The sequence below is a fragment of the Numida meleagris genome, chromosome 3, assembly GCF_002078875.1.
Source record: "Numida meleagris isolate 19003 breed g44 Domestic line chromosome 3, NumMel1.0, whole genome shotgun sequence".
Classification (NCBI taxonomy): domain Eukaryota; kingdom Metazoa; phylum Chordata; class Aves; order Galliformes; family Numididae; genus Numida; species Numida meleagris.
Window position 1 is genome coordinate 92,144,006 of NC_034411.1, and position 21,806 is coordinate 92,165,811.

Here is a 21,806-nt window from a genome sequence, read left to right on the forward strand (position 1 = left end):
GACTGGGCACTGTCTTTAACTCTACCAATGAGTAACCCTACCAGGACTCACATAAAATCTCAGTACAGGCAGTCATCTTCACTGGCTGATTGGGGGGCCTGGATACTGGGCCCTCTTACCTGCTCTGTGGGTCTGCTACTCCCCAGCTAGCCCTGCCTGACAAAATCCAAGCAGGTACATTTTCCCATCTCTTAAGCACTGAGCGCTCACAGAGCCTTTGAGTGTCAGGCTGGACTCAACCTCTCCACTGAGACCCTGAGCCTCTTGCTCACTGTGTAGTCCAGCCTGACATTTGCTGATAACTACACACAGGCACAAAAATCAGACTAGGCGAAAATAAAAATGCACTGGTCCCAAAGTTGCTGATTCTGAAACCCTCACTCAGTCCAGGTGCTGTCGCCAGTCATGGAGGCTGATGTCATGCCAAGTCTGTCATCAGCTGCTTGTTCTTAATTCACTTGCTCTAATCTCTGCAATTTGCAGCACTCACGGGGTATCAAGAATGAGATTTACATGGAAAGATAGTTAAAAAAGGATTTAATCAGAAAATGGAATTGACTTTGGTGATCAGGCTCAGTGTAAGTTCGATAAGTGAACTGACTTATGGCTGCTTTCACATGGCTGCTCCCTTTTGTCCTTCCTCCTCTCTGTGCCCCCTTGTTCCTCCCCAGTTCCCCCTCTTTCTGTCTTTCAGCCTTTCTCCTAAACATTCCATAATAAATGATGCATAGTCCCACAGGCCCCTCAAGTGTCCGTAATCCAGTTGAGCTTGTTTCTCCCTTCTTACTAGTTACAAAGTCCAGACTAGTGATCTCCAAAGCTATGCCTATGGTTTCTTAATGGACCATCAGTTAGTGACTGGGGAGCTTTAGTCCTTGCAATAATCTCTATTATTGCTTACTGTGGGTTTTGTTTATTGCTTTCTCTGTTACTTATGATTCCCTTTAAAGTGAAAAGGTCCTTGATCTGATAATGTGAATGAAGTGAAAACTCTCACATTCCACATACCCTTACAGATTGGCCGTGTAACCTTAGTAATGACATTTTAATGTATGAACATATGTATAGTCATGGATCTGTTGTTGCATAAGCAGTTTTATTATCTTCTTTTTAACACATGTATGTCAAGAAAAGGGCTGCTACTGCCCAAGCCGACTAGAAGAAATATAGCAGAAAGTCCCTTGGTTCTTGCTTACAGCAGCGAACCCTGGAAGAACTAGTCTGTGCATACAGACCCCTGCACATACTGATTTTAGATGGGGCTGTGCTTCATTTGCTTCCGATGTGTTTGTAGCCTTTCTAGAATTAATTACGCACAGTGCTAAGGGTTATTGGTTAGTCAAGGACTGGGAGGAACTTAAGATTTCCAGACGAAATAGATTCTTGATAATGAGGAAACACATATTATTTGGATCTTCTAGATGGAAAAATATTACTTATTAATTGATTTTGGCTAGTGGTCTCTTTACCAGATTCTACGTAAACATGGTGTCTGGGCTGAAGTATTATTTTGCTTTGCTATTACTTACATAACTTACATAAGTAACTTACATCAGATTGGGCCACTTTGTTATGATAGGACCATAATTTTATTATGGTCTCCATTATGACTAGGACCTTTTACAGAGGTGGTGAAAGAATTTAATAGTGGATTGCCATCCTTAGTATAACACAATTCTGCATTAGGAATTTCTCGTTATTATTTCTGCTTCTATGCTTGGCCATTTCTAATACTATTAAAAATTCTATAAATTAAGCTGAATTTTATATAGCTGCATACAGAGGATCAGATCTGGGTATCTTTTCTAATCAGAAATATTTTGTACTGTCAGTAGTCTAATCCCAGAATGTGAATAAAATTTCTTAGCTCAAAAATGTCCTTTGCTTGAATCAGGCAATAATGAGGAAAAGATTGCTTTCAGTCTCTCTTTTTTCTTTCTGCTTCAGCCACTGTGAGAGCCTTATATTTTGCGCAGACATCAACTGGTCCTAACAAAGCAAGCCTGGGAAATGCTTCAGAGTGTAGCAAGGTAGAGGCAGTGATATCTGATGTCTTTGTAAATGACCTGCAACATGAGCGGAATCTTATATTTGTCAAACCTACCACTATTACGCTAGAAGAGATTAGAAGGAGTGGAGGATAAAGTAAAATCTGAGATGTGTGAAAGTTTAGAAAATTGGACCAAATTCAAGTAGATAGATTGTAGATTGTCATTGTAGATAAATGCGATCACACAGGAATGTACTTGTTTCTGAAACGAACACGCCAAACAATGCTATGCTAAACCATAAGATGCAGAAGGACTTTGGAGCAGCCTGTGAAAGTACCCAGCAGAACGATATGGTTTTAATAACATCAGTTAGGCAATATACTAAAAATTGCAGGGCAATTCTGGTTCCACGTTTACCACCGTATTTGCAGTCAAAGATTTTCACACACCAGAATTTTAATGCCTAGTCACTTTTCTGTGTTTCTTCTGTAAAAAAAGTGATATTGATTCTCCCTGTATTTTTTATTGTTTAATTGAACAGGGTTATTACCTATCTGTGTGGAATACAAAAACTGAACATTTTAAATGAATATCCATCGGTGAGCACTGTGTGTTTTACATTTCATGGCTCCTTCAGCATAGCAATGAAGCATTTATTGCTTTGGGTTTTCATGCTAAACCTATCAATGACACAGGAGACAGACTTGAAGTTTTACCTCTTGAATGTTGTTCAGTTTATTGAACGTGCAATATTGTGAGATTTTCAAGGCATTTTTATAGCAAACTTTGCATCAGAGAATCTCCCACTGAACTGTATGTACAGTATTATAAGCATATTTCAAACTTCTGGGAAGATAGAACATTTTGTTTTAAGAACAATTTTGTTTTAAGACATTTTGTTTTGAGAATTAATGTAGACTGCAAGAATGTGAAAAATGTAGGGATCAACTACAATGCAGTCTGCATGTGGATTCAACAGTTAAATTTCTTGTTCAACTAATTAAATGTTACTTAGCAAGGGAGGATCAGTGCATGATGGAAGAGAAGATGGGCTCTGAGTAGGTGCTGGCCCCATCCCTAGGCTGCATGTACAAGGGAGACAAGAGGCTGAAGTAGTTCTGAGCCTCTGCAGCAGTGACTGCAAGGGTATGAGTCCGAAGCCATTATTGCTATATATAAGTACCTGTTTTATTCTCAAAATTGCTTGTATGGCCGTAATTCTTTTCTTTTATGGATATGTAATATGGGGACCAGTCTCTAATGCTACTGATCATTACTGCTTTGTAAATGGTGCAGTATTTTTGTGGTACTTTACGAAACTGTAGGGTTATAAATTCCTTCATGTGTTTTCTGTGGCAGCTGACTTTTCTCCTCTGCACCAGTGTAGTGGGGTTCTGCTCTGTAGGCTGAAACTCTGAAATGACATGTTGAAAAGAAAGGCTTTCAAAAAAGACAAGGATGGAAAAAAAATAGTGACAGGCAGCGCAAAAGCAGAAAATTGTTAAGCTGTCTTTGACCGAAGAAAACATATTTCACTTTGGTATATCATGAAATATCTGGTGTATCATAAAAGCAGTCTACAGAAGTAGAATGATGTGTGTTACATTTGTACAGTATGCTATGCATCAAGTGTAACAACAAAAAGTAGAATGAAAAAACAGCCAACTAAAACTGGAAAAATGCTGATATTTAGGCCAATCTCAGCTTCTTGTTAAGTAGATTTTGTGGTTAATTGCATCAGCCCTAGATTGCACTTAAGGAGGGCTGCGTTGCATGTGTTTGTGTAGCTAGTTTATCTTCATTTTTAACTACTTGATCTTTTGCATTGTATCTAAGTAATTTTTTAATAGGGTAATTATAATGTCTGGGTATTTCACAATTTTTAAAGCATGTTTTCCTTAGATTAAGAGGATTTATCTTTTTAAACTGCCAAATATAATGAACTAAGCCACGGGGAAAAACATACTACATAAATATCAAGAAAAAGCAGAGATTTAAAAGTATTATGTGTGTTTCCTACATTTACAGATCATAGGAAAAGCTGTGTATTATGTGTACTATTAGAAAACAATGTAAATGCTTCACAGCCAGTCGAGGCCAAACAGAGCTTTAATAAGGACATTCTCCAAGTTGAGTGCTTAAGTTTGTAGAATTAATAGTCTGTGTTCATTTTAACGAACCGTATGTATTTGTAAAATATATAAGCAAACTGTAGTTGTCTTTTACATTATTATATCTCAATTTAGGATATATAATGAAAAAAGATGTTATCTAAGATTGAAGAGGACTACACAAAAATAGAGAAGGAATGAATCCGTGGTTCAATTCTTTTTCTGTTACATCAACTGTAGGCTGGTATAGGTTGCCTCAACTAAAGGCTGCTTTTCTTTTTCAAGATCTTGCCAGTCTTCTCAGTCCTCCGTGCACAGATGGTACCTCCATCCTCTCAGCCTCTGGTACTAGCTTCCATCACCCATTTGCTACATTTTCAGATCAACATGTTTGTGCTTTTTCCCACAGTGCCCTCCTCAGATCTCTACAGAGTAGTTTTTCTATCTTCTTCCCTTCCTTCTCCTTTGCCATAATGCTGCTCAAAAGCTCAGCAACAGATAGGTCAGTAGTGTGCTAAGACAACTGCCTACTGTGCTGACTAATGTGTCTGTGTACTCTCACATCAATCTGCCTGTATTCTCAACTGTTTTCTCTTTTCTTAAAAGAGTTGCAATGTGATGCAGGGATTGTGAGTTTGTAAAGCACCCAGCACAATGAATTTCTATTACATCTGAGGTGGCAGTGTGCTAGGGTAATGTAACAGGCTAAAGTGTTATCAAGAAAGTGCTAGAAGATTTTGTAAGCATTTCCATCTGAGAACCTTTATAATTACTGAGATGAAATGGATACCTCTACAGCCCTGTATATCTGATTGTTTCTAGATATCTATTTTAGAATGATGACAGTGGTACAAAGACAATTTATGTATTTAGATTGACTGCTATGAGAGCATAAACAGGTAGGTCAGATGGAAACATCTGCATTGCAGACATCTGGATTTTATTGAAAACGAATGCATTTATTGCAACTGAGAAAAAATCAGAAAGGTACATGTTGCATTACCAAAGCATCACCGCTCAAGGGGCTGGTCTGGCAGTGACAAGCTCCTTCAACTTGGACAGGGCCACATCTCCCTTCCTTGCTGCTTCTGCAGGGAAACAGTAAGGAGCTATGTACAGCTGTGCTTGGAATGTGCTGAGGAGAGGCTTCTGCTTTTCGTCTCATTCCCTTTAAGTACTCACCCACAAGGTGGCCTTCAGCACTTATCATGTAGGCTCAGAAAAAGGTTGGTGTGAAATTTAGTTCTCCTCCCAGTAACAACAGTAGAGCGGAAGTGAACACAAAAGCACAACAAAATAACCCTTGCTAATTATAGCAAACTGATTATCCCTTGCCTATGTTTTAGAGAGTGAACCAACGGTGAATAAAGAGTTGATTCACGGAAGTAGTCACCAAACTCTGTAGATGTTATGATAGCTAGTTTGATCTGAATCTGGCATGTTAGGGGCTTAAAATGAGGGTCATGTTCAAAGCTGATTTAAATTCAGGGAAAGCATCTTAGCCTATTACCATTACTATAATGCTGGATTCTATTTACATTGATAAACAGTTAAAATACTTGACATGTTATTCAATTAAATCTCTGATTGCTAACTGACAGAGCAAAGTGCATTGATTTTTCCAACCACATTAAGCTAAGTACATGGCACAGTGTTTCATTAGCCTGTCTGCTTAACCCTTTCACATTAATTCAATTACCCAGTATAAAATTAATCTGTAAAATATTAAATAACTCTGAACTTTTAAATTAGAAGGCAGTGCAAGGATATATTCATCTTGATAGTTTCTGACTTATACTTATTACTGGGTGATTTGCAATCTGCTGTGAATCACACTGTTACACAGATGGCAAAAGTCACTCAAGTTTTTTTTTTTTCTCTGTACTCACTCAGTAAATTGATTTATGGAGGTTAAGGCTGGAAAGGACGTAAGATTATCTTCTATAACCCCATCTAAATATCAGGTCATAAATTTTCCTTGTACTTCAGGGTGAAGACCAGTAACTTGAAACTGACACGAGCACAATTTGTTGGTTTGGGGTTTTTTGCTGAAGTCTTCTTTGGAGACAGGCAAGCTTGATTTAAAGACATCAAGAAATGAGGACTTGTCCCCTTCTGTGATCATTTATTTCAGTACTCAGTCACTTTCACTGTTAGAAACTTGCATTATTTTTCATTTGAATTTGAGTAGATTTAACTTTCAACCATTAGTTCTTGGTATGCTTTTCTTCAATACATTAAAAAATTCTCTCACTAGCCAATATTTTTTGTCTGTGAAAGTATTTGAACACAATAACCAATCTGCAGTGCACCCTCCTATTTGGTATCCTAAGAATTCTCCCTAAATTATTTGCTTTAAGGCATTTTCTACAGTCTTCAAATTGTTTTTATGGCTCTTCTACTTTCTGTCAATTCTTATATTTTTTTACACCTTTGGACAGCAGGCATGCACAAACTGCACGCAAAACTTCATTTAAAATCTCAGCACTTTCATACTCACACCATTGTTTATATCCACTTTTTTGCCATAGAATTGTATAGAGACACCATGTTGAATTATTTGCAATACAGCTACCTATAGTTAATCTTGGCATTTATTGCTTTCGAACATACAGTCTCTGGTTCTGTCCTTCTTGTTCTTAAGTGTCTGAGCTTTTGTTTGACAGTATTAACATCAATGTTCTTTTACTATGTCTCGATTAGTAAATGAAGGGTTGTTTCATGTGCCTGTACTGCTTTCATTAATAACTGCTATCTGCCAACCCTGGTGTCATCTGCAAAGGTTAACAGTAATGATTATACATTTTCTTATAGCTCATTAATAAAAATGCTGAACGCTATTGAATCTAGTCCTACTCTTTTTGGGATCCAAAGAGAAACAACATGATGACTCCCTCTTTCTACCTTCTTTTTGAAAATTGAGCACTAAGATCATCTAGCTGACTTCTAATGTATTTAATATGCACTTTGTTGTCTTTTATGCTTTTTATTCCTTTGATCAGAAAGTTAGGTGGCACTAGGTAACTTCACACGAGTCTAAATAGCACAAAGTGTAATGACTGTACTTCTTCAGTTTCCTGCAAGAACAAGCATTATTTGTTTTAGATAAGGATAGGCATCCAAACAAAAGACACACTAAAAAAAAAAAACCACAACTATAAAACTGTTATTAAAGTATGTTTAAGGGGAAGCATAAAAACTGAAAAGCGCTCACAGTGAATACCCTTTCAACTTCTCCTTACTTATTTTTAATTTGTTGCTCTGCAGGGAATCATTTGTGTTAGTTAAGAAAGCTTATTCTGAACTAAAAACATCAAAGGAAAATTCATAGTTGTTTCTTTTCCTGCAAGATGTGATCTATAGCTTTAGTTCTGTCACCACAATGTAATACACTGTTGTGTTTCCTGTACTCTCTGTGTTCAAGAAGACAATCTCATGGTGGTGTCTGATGTATGTATTATCAGTTGTGCTGCATTTCGTCCAGCTGGTTATTAAAGGAAGATCCTTGCAATAAGCACATTAACTACTGATGAAAAATTCAGTTTTGAGACTGAGAAATTTGTGTAGGAAGTTGCACTCACAGATTTCTAGTGGGGTGTGCAAATTTTATGCAGTTTTTACATAAGCAGTTCTCTAAGCAGATTTCCAGGGACATAGCATTGACCTATTAACTCTCAGTATTAGCGTTAACTACCTAAACATCTGCACCCTAATCCATTGTTGGACACAAGTGTGAGGATTTGTCAGAGATGTTCGTCTAAATTCAGCTTAGTCTCCCAACTTCTGCTGCTCATGGAGTGCCAAGCTGCAGAGGAGAGGCAGGTGGTATGAAGAACCAAAACGCAGGCTGTGCTAACATTTTCTGCTGGAGCTAGAAATGTTACAGAGAAGCCCCATTTACTCTGCCTGGAGCTGTTACAGTCCAGAAGTAAGCAGGAGCAGATTCTCAGGAGGATCTTTCTATGAGAACAAGCTGCCTATGGGATTCCCACTTCAGTGCAGTGGTTCATCACTCTCACAGTTCCCTTTAGTCAAGGCTGTGACACAGAGGAGTCCAATTGCAGCCCAAAGCTGCACAATGGAAACACAAAGGAGTAATAACAGGATAATGGCACAGCAACTGGCAATACGTCCAATTAGCTCAGGAACTGAGCGTGAAAGGAAAAGGATTTTAAAACAACTTCTAACTAAAAGTACCACTCCTACACCAGCTGCAGGAGCCTGCAGTTAGAACGCAGAAGAGAGAACCGAAATGTTTTGTAACAGAAACTGAAAAAAAAAAAAAAAACCGACAACGAAAAGCAGTCAAAGAAAAGAGACATTCAGAGCAATTTATTGGTTTCTTTTCATTATGTGAATAAAGCTGCTGAATGCACTTCTGCAGCTTTGTTTGAGTAAAGTCTAATTGCCCCAACAGAATCTGACCTGTGACTATAGAAACCCCTCACATACAAGCAGGCAGTGCACAGCCTTCAGCTCCCAAATTCTGACTCTGTGCTAACATAGGACTTGGCTTTTAGGGTTCCAAAAGCTTCTTTAACTCTCCCCTACACTTTTCAGGGAGAAAAAAAAAAAAAAAAGCAGTGTTTCTGTCAAAGTGCCCTGGAAGCATCCATTCTTTCAATCTAGTTCCCTCATGCATAAGCAAAAGCCATCAAAGTTAAATACCAAGCCAAGAACATTTCAGGTGTCTCCGTCAGGGTATCTGAGACACAAATGCTTAGCTGACTATTGTGTTTCTGTGTGTCCAGTCCACTTTCTCAATAACTTGCAAGGCTTCTCCTCTACAGGATGTGTAAGGTAGCTCAGCCCTGTTCTGAAGAATGAAAAGCAGTCTCAAACTACTTGGCATGTACTGTATGATGAAAATCTGAGCATGGCCAGATCCTGGGAAGCAGCTGGCAACAATGACTTACCAAGGTGGGGTGAATGGGAGAGAAGCAAAAATGGAGCTATGCGTGTATGAGCCTGATATTTCCCCTGCAGGTAGTAATTCTCAGATCTGTTTTGTTCTGTTTAGTAACATCCTTGTGAACTACCTAAGACTTGTACTTTCAGATGAGAGCGGTGAAAAACTTGGGAGGTAAAAGTCACAAAGTTGAGGTGGCATTGAGCAAGTATCTCTAAGAGGATAGTCTTTTGAATAACAACTAAAGGTCCTTCATCAACCTTAATGCAGAGCCAGTTGTCCAGAGCTGATCCAAATCGTAGGAATTAGTTATCCACAAATTATTGATGCTTTGTACTGCAGGCTTTTGAATAGGAATTTTTCTGTTTGAAGCCAAGAAGTCCTTGTTACCTTCTTTTTTCAGAGCCCCCCCGTTTGTTGTTGTTATTCTCTGTGAATATACAGGATAAGTCATCTGAAAACCTACCCAATAAAGGCATTCTACACACAGTTTCTGTTCCTTCTCTTCTCTGGGATTAAATCTAAATCTGTGGACCTGGATGTTATCTCAGTGCATGGAATTGTGTGCTTGCATTACCATCCATTATGCCCTGCAGGAATATTTACTCCCGTTCCCTATCTGGCAGTGTGTACTTGTGAGTGAGCAAGAGTCATTACAGCTGAGCATTCTGTTCTGTGCAGTGCCCTCACATGGTGGAAATAATTGCATTCCAACTCTCAGTTCAAGAGCAGTGCACACCAGGATATTACTGTATAACTGTCAGCGTTGCTTTGGTGTAGAAGCTTCCTCCAGGCACCCACAAGACAGATGGCTGTATCAGTCCATAGCCATTCAACTCTGTATTGCAATTGGAAAGAAATACAAACAAAAATTTCTAACTATCTCTGCTAAGCAATTTTACAGCTGTCTATCTGAAATTAACGTACCCTCTCTTGTTTGCTTTGCATTTTTATTGTGATGCTTTTTTTTTTTTTTCTAAGTACTACACTGTGAGTAAGTAGCCTTCCACTGAGCTTTTAATGCTCACAAAAACACAGGACACTAAGTTAACCAAGATACATGCTTCAAACTGTAGGAAACCAAGCAAAGGAGGATTCTGCAAAACAGTATCAACTGAACACTTTTTATAGGCCAGTGTAAAAAGCAGTCTCTTGTAGCAAAGTACTTATGTGTAAAAGTTGAGGATAACTTCCTGGTCCTGGTATTGGACAGATCAACTGGAGATGAAGTGTTACTGAACCTGGTGCTCACCAATGCAGAGGAGATCATTAAAGAGGTTACGATTGGAGGCAGCCTGGGCTGTAGTGACCATGCTCTGATTGAGTTCATGATCATGAGGAATATGGGCCTGGCAAAAAGCAGAGTCAGGACCCTGAAGTTTGGGAGTGTGAGCTTCCAGCTGTTTAAGGAATTATTGGATTGGAAATTATTCGAAAATTGTCCTTAAGGACATAAGAAGGAACAGAGCTGGCAGATCTTCAAGGACACCTTTCTGAGAGTGCAAGAGCTCTCCATCCCCCAGCATAAGAAATCAAGGGGAGGAAGCAGGAAGCTGGCATGGCTGAGCAAGGATCTGCTGGTTAAATTAAGGGAAAAGAAGGAAAAGTACAGGCAGTGGAAGCAGGGATGGATGGCCTGGGAAGAATACGGGGATGTCATATAAGAAATATGTGGAGCTGTTGGAGGACCACAAAGATGATCATACAGCGGGATGGAGCATCTCTCTGAAGAAAACTTGGGGGAGCTGGGCTTGTTTAGCTGGGAGAAGGGAAGACTGGGGAGATCTTATTGCAGCCTTCCAGTACCTGAGGGAAGCTTATAAGCAAGAGAGGGACTGACTTTTTACATGGTCTGATAGTGATAGGACAAGGGGGAATGGCGTTAAGCTAGAAGAGGGGATATTTCAGAGCAATTCTTTGCTCAGAGGATGGTGAGGCACTGGCTCAGGTTGCCCAGGGAAGTTGTGGATGCCCCATCCCTGTAGGTGTTGGATGGAGTCCTGGACAGCCTGATCTAGTGGCTGATGCACGTTATTAAAAACACGGGTTCACCATACACTTTTGAAGTGTTCTTTGATTTGTTCTGCCATCCTTTTCAAACGATTTGGTTGCTTTCTTGACCCCTTACTGAGCTGGTATTTTCATAGAAATGCTATTTAATTTCCTAATGTTCATAATTAGCCAACGTAGCTGTGTGCACAGCTTTGCTATGCCTTACGTAGAATTTCATCTGCCGTTTTGTCACAAGTTGTTCATGATCAAGGTGTGCTTCTGCAGCTCTGCACAGTCAGCTTTCACTTGTAGCCACTGTAATAAACGTAGTGGAATCAGCAGTCTCTGTTCTCTCATTATTCATCACCTTTTTTCAGGTCATTCGGGACTTTGCTGAGCAGCACAGATCTTGGCACAAAGTCCCATGGGATTGCATTGGCGATTTCCTTCCAGTGGGAATCTTGCACTCCTGCTTTTCCTTTTGTGTTTTTTAATTGCTTATTCATTCAAAGGAGGATCTTCACAGTCCATGTGACCTCCCTTTGCAAGTTTTATTTTTCTTTTTTCAATTTATAAAAATCGAGTTTAGTATACCTTAACCACTTATTTTAAAGGCAGTGGGCTTGTGAAATGTATCTTCCCTTTGCAGAAGTTTTATGGACTGTTGCCCAATATATTTTCCCATGTGTCTGCTCATTCTTTTCCTTGCAGTGCTTACTACTGATTTGCTGAACAAAGACATCAAGGTGTGCTGGTCTCATAGAACCATGGAATCATGAGTTGGAAGGGACCCACAGAGGTCATCGTGTTCAACTCCTGGTTCCACATAGGACCACAAAGGGAAAAACCCTTCCCTGGACAAGTTGGCAGTGGTTGCGGTTCCTCACATCACCGCTGGATCCCTTTGTTAAAATGACCTATTTTACCACCATGCAGGCCTCTGATGCTGAAGAAATTCTCAGAGGTTATATACTGCAGCTAGCAGATGTGTTATTTCATCCTTCAGTTAGTTTAGAACTCTTAGGTGAATATTGTTTGGTCTTAGTGATCTCTTAGCAGTGTGTCATGGGAGATAAAATCTCTGAAGAAAGCAGTCAGTCCTAAGTCAAGTGCATCATGTTTAAATCATAGAATCGTAGAATGGCCTGGGTTGAAAAGGACCTCAAAGATCATCAAGTTTCAACGCCCTTGCTGAGTGCAGGGTCACCAAACACTAGACCAGGCTGCCCAGAGCCATGTCCAGCCTGGCCTTGAATGCCTCCAGGGATGGGACATCCACAACCTCCCTGGGCAACCTGTTCCAGTGCGTCACCACTCTCTGTGTGAAAAATTTCCTCCCAATATCTAACCTAAATCTCCCCTGTCTCAGTTTAAAAACCATTCCCCTTTGTCCTATCGCTATCCACCCTCGTGAACAATCGTTCCCCCTCCTGTTTATACGCTCCCTTCAAGTATTGGAAGGCCACAATGAGGTCTTCCCGAAGCCTTCTCTTCTCCAAGCTAAACAAGCCCAGTTCCCTCAACCTTTCCTCATAGGAGAGGTGCTCCAGCCCTCTGATCATCTTGGTGGCCCTCCTCTGAACTCATTCCAAGAGCTCTGCATCTTTCTTGTGCTGGGGGCCCCAGGCCTGAACACAGTACTCCAGATGGGGCCTCACAGGAGCCGAGTAGAGGGGGACAATCACCTCCCTCTCCTTGCTGGCCACTCCTCTTTTAATGCAGCCCAGAACATAGTTGGCCTTCCAGGTTGCCAGCACACATTGCTGGCTCATGTCCAGCTTCTCATCTACCAGGACCCCGACCCCCCCCAAGTCCTTCTCCTCAGGGCTGCTCTCAAGGAGTTCTTCCCCCAGCCTTTATAAATACCTGGGATTGCCCTGGCCCAAGTGCAGCACCTTGCACTTGGCCTCGTTGAACCTCATTAGGTTCACATGGGCCCACTTCTCCAGCCTGTCCAGGCTGTAGTATTCACTACTGTTCCCCTGTTTTGCTTTGCAATTCTAGGTAATTGAAATTCTGTTTTAATCATTTCTGTTTGGCCTCACAGTCAGACAGCCACAACATTTAATCAGAATGCATAATGAAAAAATAAACATTGTAGAAATGCTACTCTTTTGATTAATGATTTTTTTTATGCTTTACATCCTGCATAGATTGTTTTACCCTCTACTGAAGCTGATGAAAGAATCTTCCAGTGTTCATCTAGAGAGTTCACGACACAAGAAATGTACCTGTACTCAGGATTGTGCCTAAAAATAGATTACTGATCATGCTAAGTAGCCAAAACTGTGCTGGCACAATGCCATTCCAGAAATAATAGAAGTCCTATTAAGGGATTAGAACACTTAAATAGGAATACAGATAGTTGTGGATGGAAACTGTATGTAATTGGCAATGCAAAGGCAATTACAAGGAAACAAAACAAGGGAATGTGTCAGAAAGTGCATGAGAACATAAACTCAACTCGAAAAGTTTCCACTAAATCCATGTAATTTAATTTATAACTTTGAAGCATTGTCTATCATTCTTGGAAGGCTACAGTAATTTTTGTCTTACCATATTGCAGCTTTAAGTTTTACAAGACAATTTACAGCCCTTTTTTTATTTTAGGTGGACTAATTCATTAGCCTGTTGCACTGGAAACATGCAGCATGGAAATATACAGCATCCAGGCTTTTGTATCTCAGGATGCATCAAAGTATTTATGTTTTCCAAATTATAAACTATATGGGTGATACAGATCTAGATATCCATTACTGCCAAATGTAAGGAAGTTTCCTATCACACCACTTAGGAAAACTTTAGACAAATAGTTTAGATACATGGGTATATGTGTGTCCAACTTTTTGCTTGCCTGGACCACACTGAGTGAAGAATTGTCTTGGGCTGCATATGAAATATATAATGTAGTTAATGTATGTAAGTAACAAAACATCTTTTTTTTTAATTTTTTAGTAAAACATTTAAGAAGAGGGCAACAAAATCATAAAACTAGTGGGATGGGCATGTGTGATTTAGAACGTCTTGATGTTATGATGCATTTCTTTACACAGTAATGGTAAATTTTTTATAAAGTTCTGCATTTTAGAATAGCTCAAGATTCACTGTTACTGTGATAGAACAGGTCTTTCAGAAGGATATTATTTGAGTTTTAGCAGATAGGTCAGGTGCTTTGAAGTGTAGAACCTAAAGTTTGAGTTTGAAGAAAAACAAAGAACAACAGCAAAAAAAATACCCTCACAAACTGTCTTTTCAGGATTTATGACTCAATTTATAAAACCATATGGAATATAATAACCCACTCATTCTGAGTATCTGGATATAGTGTTTGAAAAGAACAGAGAAGTAGCAGTGTAATGGTTGACTGGAGTTGTGTTCTTCTGTTGTAAATCAGTGCTTTCGAAGCAGAACTAAAGTTATGGTCATGAGTTGAATGTATCCATATTATCTTAGAATGAAACCTTTTCCATTCGGGAGTCCTAGTACCCCCAACACCCTTAATGTAGGTATTTTTTCATATTGCGGCTCTGCTCTGAGACAAGGAAAAGCAAGTTGCAGATGATAGGGTATGGACTAAGTACAAGACTTATTGTATATTAGGGTCTTTCTCATATGTAAAATACGATAGTTCTTCACAAGCCTCCATTTGCAGGCATCACAGGAGATCTCATGGCCTTCTAAACCTCAACTAACACACCCAAATACCTGCATTTCTGGAATTACATGCCAGAAGGCTATTTCTTAAGATTTCTCATTTATGTGATTCACTTTGAAGATTTGGCGTATGTGTAATAGGATGTCAGTGTGGGATGTAGAGGAGGTGGAAAAAGAGCCCTGCTCAGTAACTGCACGTGCATCTGCTCACATGCACAGATTTACTGATGAGAAACGTTCTCAGCAGCAGTATAGAACAGGTAGGAATGATCTATCCGATTTCTTACAAATTATTCAAATTCCAAAGGCTGTAGGCTATTTGTATTACAACCCAGCAGGTCAGTATAGCTGTTCACTGTATATCAAGCTGCAGAAGAGATCTGGAACACTGTGTGATGGAGCCACTCATAATCTGAGACCCTCTGCAGATGGAACGAGGGAAGTCTATGAGACTGCGGAATCTGACAGTCAAGCTTTCTATTGCATCAGCCACAGAGGCAACAAAAGAGACAACGTGAAGAGTTCTCATGTTCTCATCACAGACTGTAATAAAATTTCTCATACTGATTTTCATAGAGACAAACACCCACTGAGCATTGGCTAGCCAGGAATACATGTTCAGCCTGGCACACAAGCCAATACGTGGTGGGTGTCTTGAGGTAGTTGGAGCCTAGTGGACTTTGGGAAGGAGAGCAGAGTGAGGGGACATGCCCTGTTCCTTAACAAGCTCCCCCCTCTCTGTTCCATCTTTTCTAAGTGGAAGTTTCACATGAAGTAGCCTAATGCCTCATTTCTAGATGTGCTCTTGAGTAATGAAGTGTCTTGTGAGTGCTGTGTATCCAGATGGATCCATAGGTCTGCCTTAAGTTTTTCCTAGCCAGATCAGCAGTGAGATGGAAGTTGAAGAATGGCATTACCGTGTATGAATATATCCACCTTCTTCACAAGCTGTCAGCGTTGCACTGTATGTGCTTCCATTGCACTACCCTGCTGAGGTATTTGGCACATGCTCTGAACAGTGCGACTGTTGCAAAACAGAGCATTACAGCTCTATTAATTCTCATCACAGGGTTAACTGGGACCTCCAGGACCTCCACTGGAAGTCTGTTCACTGCCTGACAGATAAGAACCTTCCCAAAATAATGGATGTAGATAAACCTTTCCACCCAGGTAGTTCCCAGACCAAGGAGAACAGCCCAGCACCTCTGGTAACTGAAAAGCAGCAAGCCATAAAGCTCTTGTTTAAAAAAGACATCCATTATTCTGCCATGGGTTTTAAGGAGTGGAATTAAAGCAGTAAACACAACAGGGAAGTACTCGTGGTGCAATATCACTTGCACAGCAGAGGTGGACAAGCTTCTACCCTCTTTGGTCTGCTAGTCCAGATATCTGTTGCAGTCCAACCTCCAGTTTCTGCAAAGTTGTACAAATTGTTATGATAGAATCAAATATCAGAGTTCTCAGTGCTCTGAGCATTGCAGCACCTTTTTGAAATGGGCTAATTTCCATTAAGGACTTCAGAGCTGCAAGATCCCAAGTCTTGTCTGCGCTTTTTGCTTGTTTTATTGGTTTTGGGTTTTCTGGTATTTTTTTCATTTTGGTTAAGTCCTTTTGATCTTCAGTTGTAAAATAAGTAAATATTTCTCTACTACTGTACATGTTAGCTACAGAAAAACAATGAGTTTATTCACTCAAACTGATTGTATGAAACCAGCAACATCTGTAGGGCGATGACTGTCTAATAGGGCTTGGGAGATGGGAGCCCCGAAGATGCTGTACTTGCACTTTGTGTTACATTGTATACCTCCTCCTGCAGGCCCTTAAATGTAGTCCTTCTCATTAGCTGATTTCCATGTGTAGTAGGCCACTGTATGAACCTGGGTGTGGCTCTCCCTCTTTGAGGACCTCCATTGAGTGAGGGAAGTTGGAGCTGAGATGGTGAGATCCACTAGCTGGGAACTAAGGTAAAAACCTCTCCTCAGTATCTAAGAGAAGAAGCATTTGGTGATCCTAGGCTTTGAGAACCCTTTAATGGATCACCTTATCCCATCCAGTATGTTGGAATGGCCCTTTGGGATGAGCCCTTGTGGTTCAATATTCAGCAGGAGCAGCAGCAAGAGATAATCCAAAGCAGGTGAATTAATCTTCATGACTGGTATGAAGCAAAGAAGTCACAAAGAATAGCATAGGAGAAGAATTTGGATTCTCATGATACAAAGGATTATAGCACAGCTCTCTCTGAACAATACGCTTTATGTGTACAGTCCTTGCTCCTCAGAAACGCCACTGCTTTGCCAGCCTGCATGTGAGCCTGACCACAGTACTTTTTGGTGATTCTACCAAAGACAATATAGACATAGACTTTATCAGAAGTCTTTGTGCTTTTAAAAATCCATTGTCAGTGTCAACCTTAAAAGGCACAAAGTAGAACTTCATCAACATTCTTGTACTGCTGCTACATTCTTTTGAATCATAGAATAATAGAATCATAGAATGGCTTAGGTTGAAAGGGACCTTAAAGATCATCCAGCTCCACCCGCCTGCCATGGGCAGGATTGCCACTCACCAAATCTGGCTGCCTAGGGCCCCATCTAACCTGGCCCTGAGCATCTCCAGGGATGGGACATCCACAGCTTCTCTTCACAACCTGTTCCAGTGCCTCACCACCTTCTAAGTAAAGAATTTCCTCCTAATATCTAACCTAAATCCCCCGTCTTAGTTTAAAACAACTATCACTATCTGGCCATGTAAAAAGGAGGTCACTCTCCTGTTTATAAACTCCCTTCGGGCACTGGAAGGCCACAGTGAGGTCTCCCCACAGCCTTCTCTTTTCCTTACATCCAATCTAAATCTCCCCTCTTTTAGTTTGAAACCAGTTTCCCCTTGTTCTGTCACAACAGACCCTGATAAAGAGTCTGTCCCCTTCTTTCTTATAGTCCCTGTTTAGATGTTGAAAGGCCACTATCAGGTCTCCCTGGAGCCTTCTCTTCTCCAGCATGAACAGCCCCAGCTCTCTCAGCCTGGCCTTGTAGGAGAGGTGTTCCATCCCACGGATCATTTTTGTGGCCCTTCTCTGGACATGCTCCAACAGGCCCACGTCTCTCCTATACTGAGGACACCACATCTGGGCACAGTACTCCAGGTGAGGACTCACCAGCGGAGAGTAGAGGGGCAGGATCACAACCCTCAGCCTGCTTACTACACTTCTTTTGATGCAGCCCAGCATAGAGTTGGCTTTCTGTGCTGCGAGGGCACATTGCTGGCTCATGTCCAGCTTGTCATCCACCAGTATCCCCAGGTCTTTTTCGGCAGGGCTGTGCTCCATCCTTACATCCCCAACTTGCACTGATAGTGAGGGTTGCTACAACACAGGTGTAAGACCTTGGCCTTTGTTGATCCTCGTGAAGATCACTTGGGCTCAAGCCTGTCTAGGTCCCTCTGGATGGCATCCCATCCCTCATGTTGATCACACCATGCAGCTGTCAGTGTTATTGATGAAGATATTAAAGAACACCAATCCCAGTACAGACCTCTGAGGGACACCACTCATCACTGATCTCCATCCGGATGTTGAGTCACCTCAACACCACTCTCTAGGTACGATCTCGCAACCAGCTCTTTTTCCATTGAACAGTCCACCCATCAAATCCATATCTTTCCAATTTGGAGAGAAGGATGTTATGGGGGACTGTGTCAAAGGCCACTGAAGTCCAGATAGATGACATCAGTGGCTCTTCCCTTGTCCACTGATGCAGTTACACTATCATAAAAAGTAAGAAGGTTGGTCAGGCATGACCTGCCCTTAGTGAAGCCATGCTGTTCATCCCATATTACCTCCCTCTCTTCCATCTTAGCATAGCTTCCAGGAAAGATCTGCTCCATGATCTTCCCTGGCAAGGAGGTGAGGTTGAAAGTTCGGTAGTTCCTTTATGTCCTTCTTAAAAATAGGTGCTGTGTTGCCTTTTTTTCAGTCACCACGGACTTCACCTGACCACAGTGACATTTCAAATATCATCGAGAGTGGCTTGGTGACTGCATCAGCCAATTCCCTCAGGACTCTGGGATCCATCTCATCAGTACCCATAGACTTATGAATGTTCAGGTTCCTCAGGCAGTTAGTTGTGAACCTGATATTCACTTACAGTAGTAGGGGCATTGTGCTCCCCCAGCTCCCACCTTCCAAACCATCCACTCAAGGGCTGCTTGTAGAGCAGTCACTAGTAAAGGCTTAGGCAAAAAATGTGTTGAATATCTCAGCCTTCTCCTGTCCATTGTTACTAGCCTGGTTCTTGCTCGCTAGGGAGAGTACACCCTGGACTTCCCTCTTCTGGTTGTCATACCCATAGAGGCTTTTCTTATCCTTCTTTGCACCTCTTGCCAAATTCAGTTCCAGTTGGGCCTTATTCTTTCTGACTCCACCCCTAAGCAGCTGAGCAGCATCCCTATACTCCTTCCGGGTTACCTGTCTCTGCTTCCACTGCCTGAGCATTTTCTTCTTATTCTCCAGTTTGACCAGCAGGTCCCAGTTTAGCCATGCCAGTCTCTTGCCTTCCTTTCCTGATTTCCTACACCTGGGGATGGAGAGCTCTTGCACCCTGAGGAAAACTTCCTTAAAGATCTGCTCTGTTCCCGTGCCCTTGAGGACAGATTCCCAGGGGGTTTTGCTGACTAACTCTGAAGAGCTGGAATTTGGCTTTCTTAAACTTAAGCTCCCAGATTCCGAGAAAATATTTACTGAACCGCTCTTTTTTGAGAAAGAGTGAATCTCAAAGACTCTGCACACAAAACATAAATGAGGCAAGGTCTCTACTCACAGATTTTATCTGAGAGAATTGTGACAGGATTTGATTGCATTTAATTGTTGACAGCTGTCTGTCACAGATACAGGCAAAGAACCACTTTTTCTCTGTCCATGCTCTCACACTTTCAGGTAGAAAATTTTAAAATAAAGCTGTGTTTTCTACAGTAAGTAACAAGCACCCAGGAAATGCTTCGTCAATCACTATTACAAGGTGTAGGAAGGTAGCTAACTACAGTAGTGCATGTAGCCCCACCTGGACTATTTCAATTGAACGCTGTGCTGTAGAAGTTCAACATAATATAAAGAATGCGGATGAGTCATTTTGTTACTACGTCTTGTATTATTATGTATCCGAGAGTAATTTTTCTGAATGCTTTTACACTGCCATAAAACTGTCAGCTCTTTACTGCTAGGCACTGCAATAGGAGTAGCAGCGTTCCAAAGAATCTGCTTTTGTCATATGGTCCCCAGTGTCTGTGATTTAACACAGCTAATAATGAAGCAGGTATCTACTGCAGATTTATGCACCTGCTTTGTTACACTACATGAGCTTTCCATGTTATACCGTAAGGTCTTGGGGTACAGAAGAAAAGCCAAATTACATGTTAAAACTATTTCATCTGCTTTCTCGCTTGTAAAGTTTCAGAAACCCATGCTTCATCAGAAGCCGCCTTCTTTCTGTACTAAATCTCTTCAAGGCTGTATTTGTTTGTTTGTTTGTGCTGTATTAACCTGTGGCCTAAGCAGCATTCTGCTTTCTCTGGTATTTGTTCCCTTTTGTATTTATAGGAAGTAATCAAATGCCTCTCAGTCTTCCTTTTGCAAGGTTAAACAAAAAAATCTTGTACAATTTCTTCAGGTAATATGCAGCCCTTCTTCATACCAAGTTTAGTTTGAACTCTTCTGTTTTAATCAATGGAGAGCAATCCACGTGACTGCATTTACATTGTTGATGTCTGCATCTGAGCTTGCTTCATCATCTCACTGTATTATCCATCATCACTTCTTTATGACATCAATATGGGTAAATTGCAGTGGCTGTTTAGAGCAGCTAGTTCCGAGACTGACATCTGTGCTATACACGTCTAAGTTAGCAGAGAAGAATCCAGCTCAGAAACACATGCCAGAGGACTTACGTATTTTTGCTACGTGTGTGCTACTGCCAGTGACAGCAATGCTTATCTATCTTCACTTGGAAATACTTAAAAAAAAAGTTCCAGGATCACTTTTCCTGTTTCCACAACTGCATCCCAGTGAGGTCTCTTAGAGGTCTTTTGAGCAAAACATACATCCAATTCTTTTTTTCTCTCTTCTTTTTTCTTTTTATGTACTTTCTAACAGATACAATCTGCAGTAATTTCTAACATACATTTTTTTCACAGCAGAAGTTCTCCTTTCTCCATTGCAGAAATTAGTGTCATTTTCTGCTATTACGTGGGGGATTTTTGTTGTTAAATTTTTGTCTGTTTCTATTATTCTATCCTTCAATGTCATCAAAGCAATGTGGGTAGGCAGGCTGCAAACACAGGAGTAACCACTTGGCATTGGAGCTGTGGGAAGTGAACTAGTCAATTCACAGCGTGAAATAAATGAGTTTATGCTGTTTCATTGGTAACTCCATAAGCCTCAGCAACACAGTCTCTTGCTACTGTGTATCCATAACCTTAGATGACTTTGAGGACTGAACTGATTACAGTTGGCGACCTACGTCTCAGCTCATCCACGCAGTATTCCAGTCCTCTTTTATTGACAGCATTTCCTACTTCTGCCAGCCGCATATTCCAATACAGCTCCCTCATTTTGTGCTCCACAAAGATAGTACTGTGTAGTGCAACAATATGACTAGCATTGTCCCTGTTCCTTGCCTGTCTTATCATCTTAAAATTCATTAACCACCTTCAGATCCCTCCTTAACACTGTGCTTTGCTGCAACGCCTACAAAAATTTGGAAACAGTCTGACTGTGAGTGAGCTGAGAACATTGCCTTGCATGCCAAGCACTATATTCTCTTTGTTTCCCAGTGCTCCTCCATCTGTTGGCACCCACCTGTTTCTAAATGGATTGTAAGCACTTTGGGGCAGGACCATGGCTTTCTTCTATGAGCTAGTGGGGCCTACTCCTGTTACCACTGAAGAACTGGTGTTTTTAGTTACATTTGTTTCAGGGAAAATTCCTTTGAGCTTAGCTTTAATTTTTAAATAATGCATAGAATGATTTGTGAGGAAGTACTTTCCAATCTAATTTCTGTTTAAGTAAAAAAAAGCCCCCAAATAGTCATGTGGTTGTGCATAGAGGCAGCTTTATTGGGTTGTTTTCTTCATATAATTTATTTGCACACACAGACAGTA

At 40.8% G+C, this 21,806-nt stretch overlaps 1 protein-coding gene across 6 annotated transcripts in view; it reads left to right on the forward strand.

Moving 5' to 3' along the window:
- Positions 1-21,806, forward strand: part of ERICH1 (glutamate rich 1) — a 99,188-nt gene that overhangs the window by 70,097 nt on the left and 7,285 nt on the right. For 2 of the 6 annotated variants that reach the window (XR_002436546.1, XR_002436544.1), the window contains exon 7: positions 8,893-12,027. The exons of 3 other annotated variants lie outside the window; for them this stretch is intronic. The gene's annotated coding sequence lies outside the window, so the exon portion shown is untranslated. The remainder of the gene's footprint in view (positions 1-8,892; positions 12,028-21,806) is intronic. One more of the 6 variants, XR_002436545.1, reaches the window with a different exon arrangement.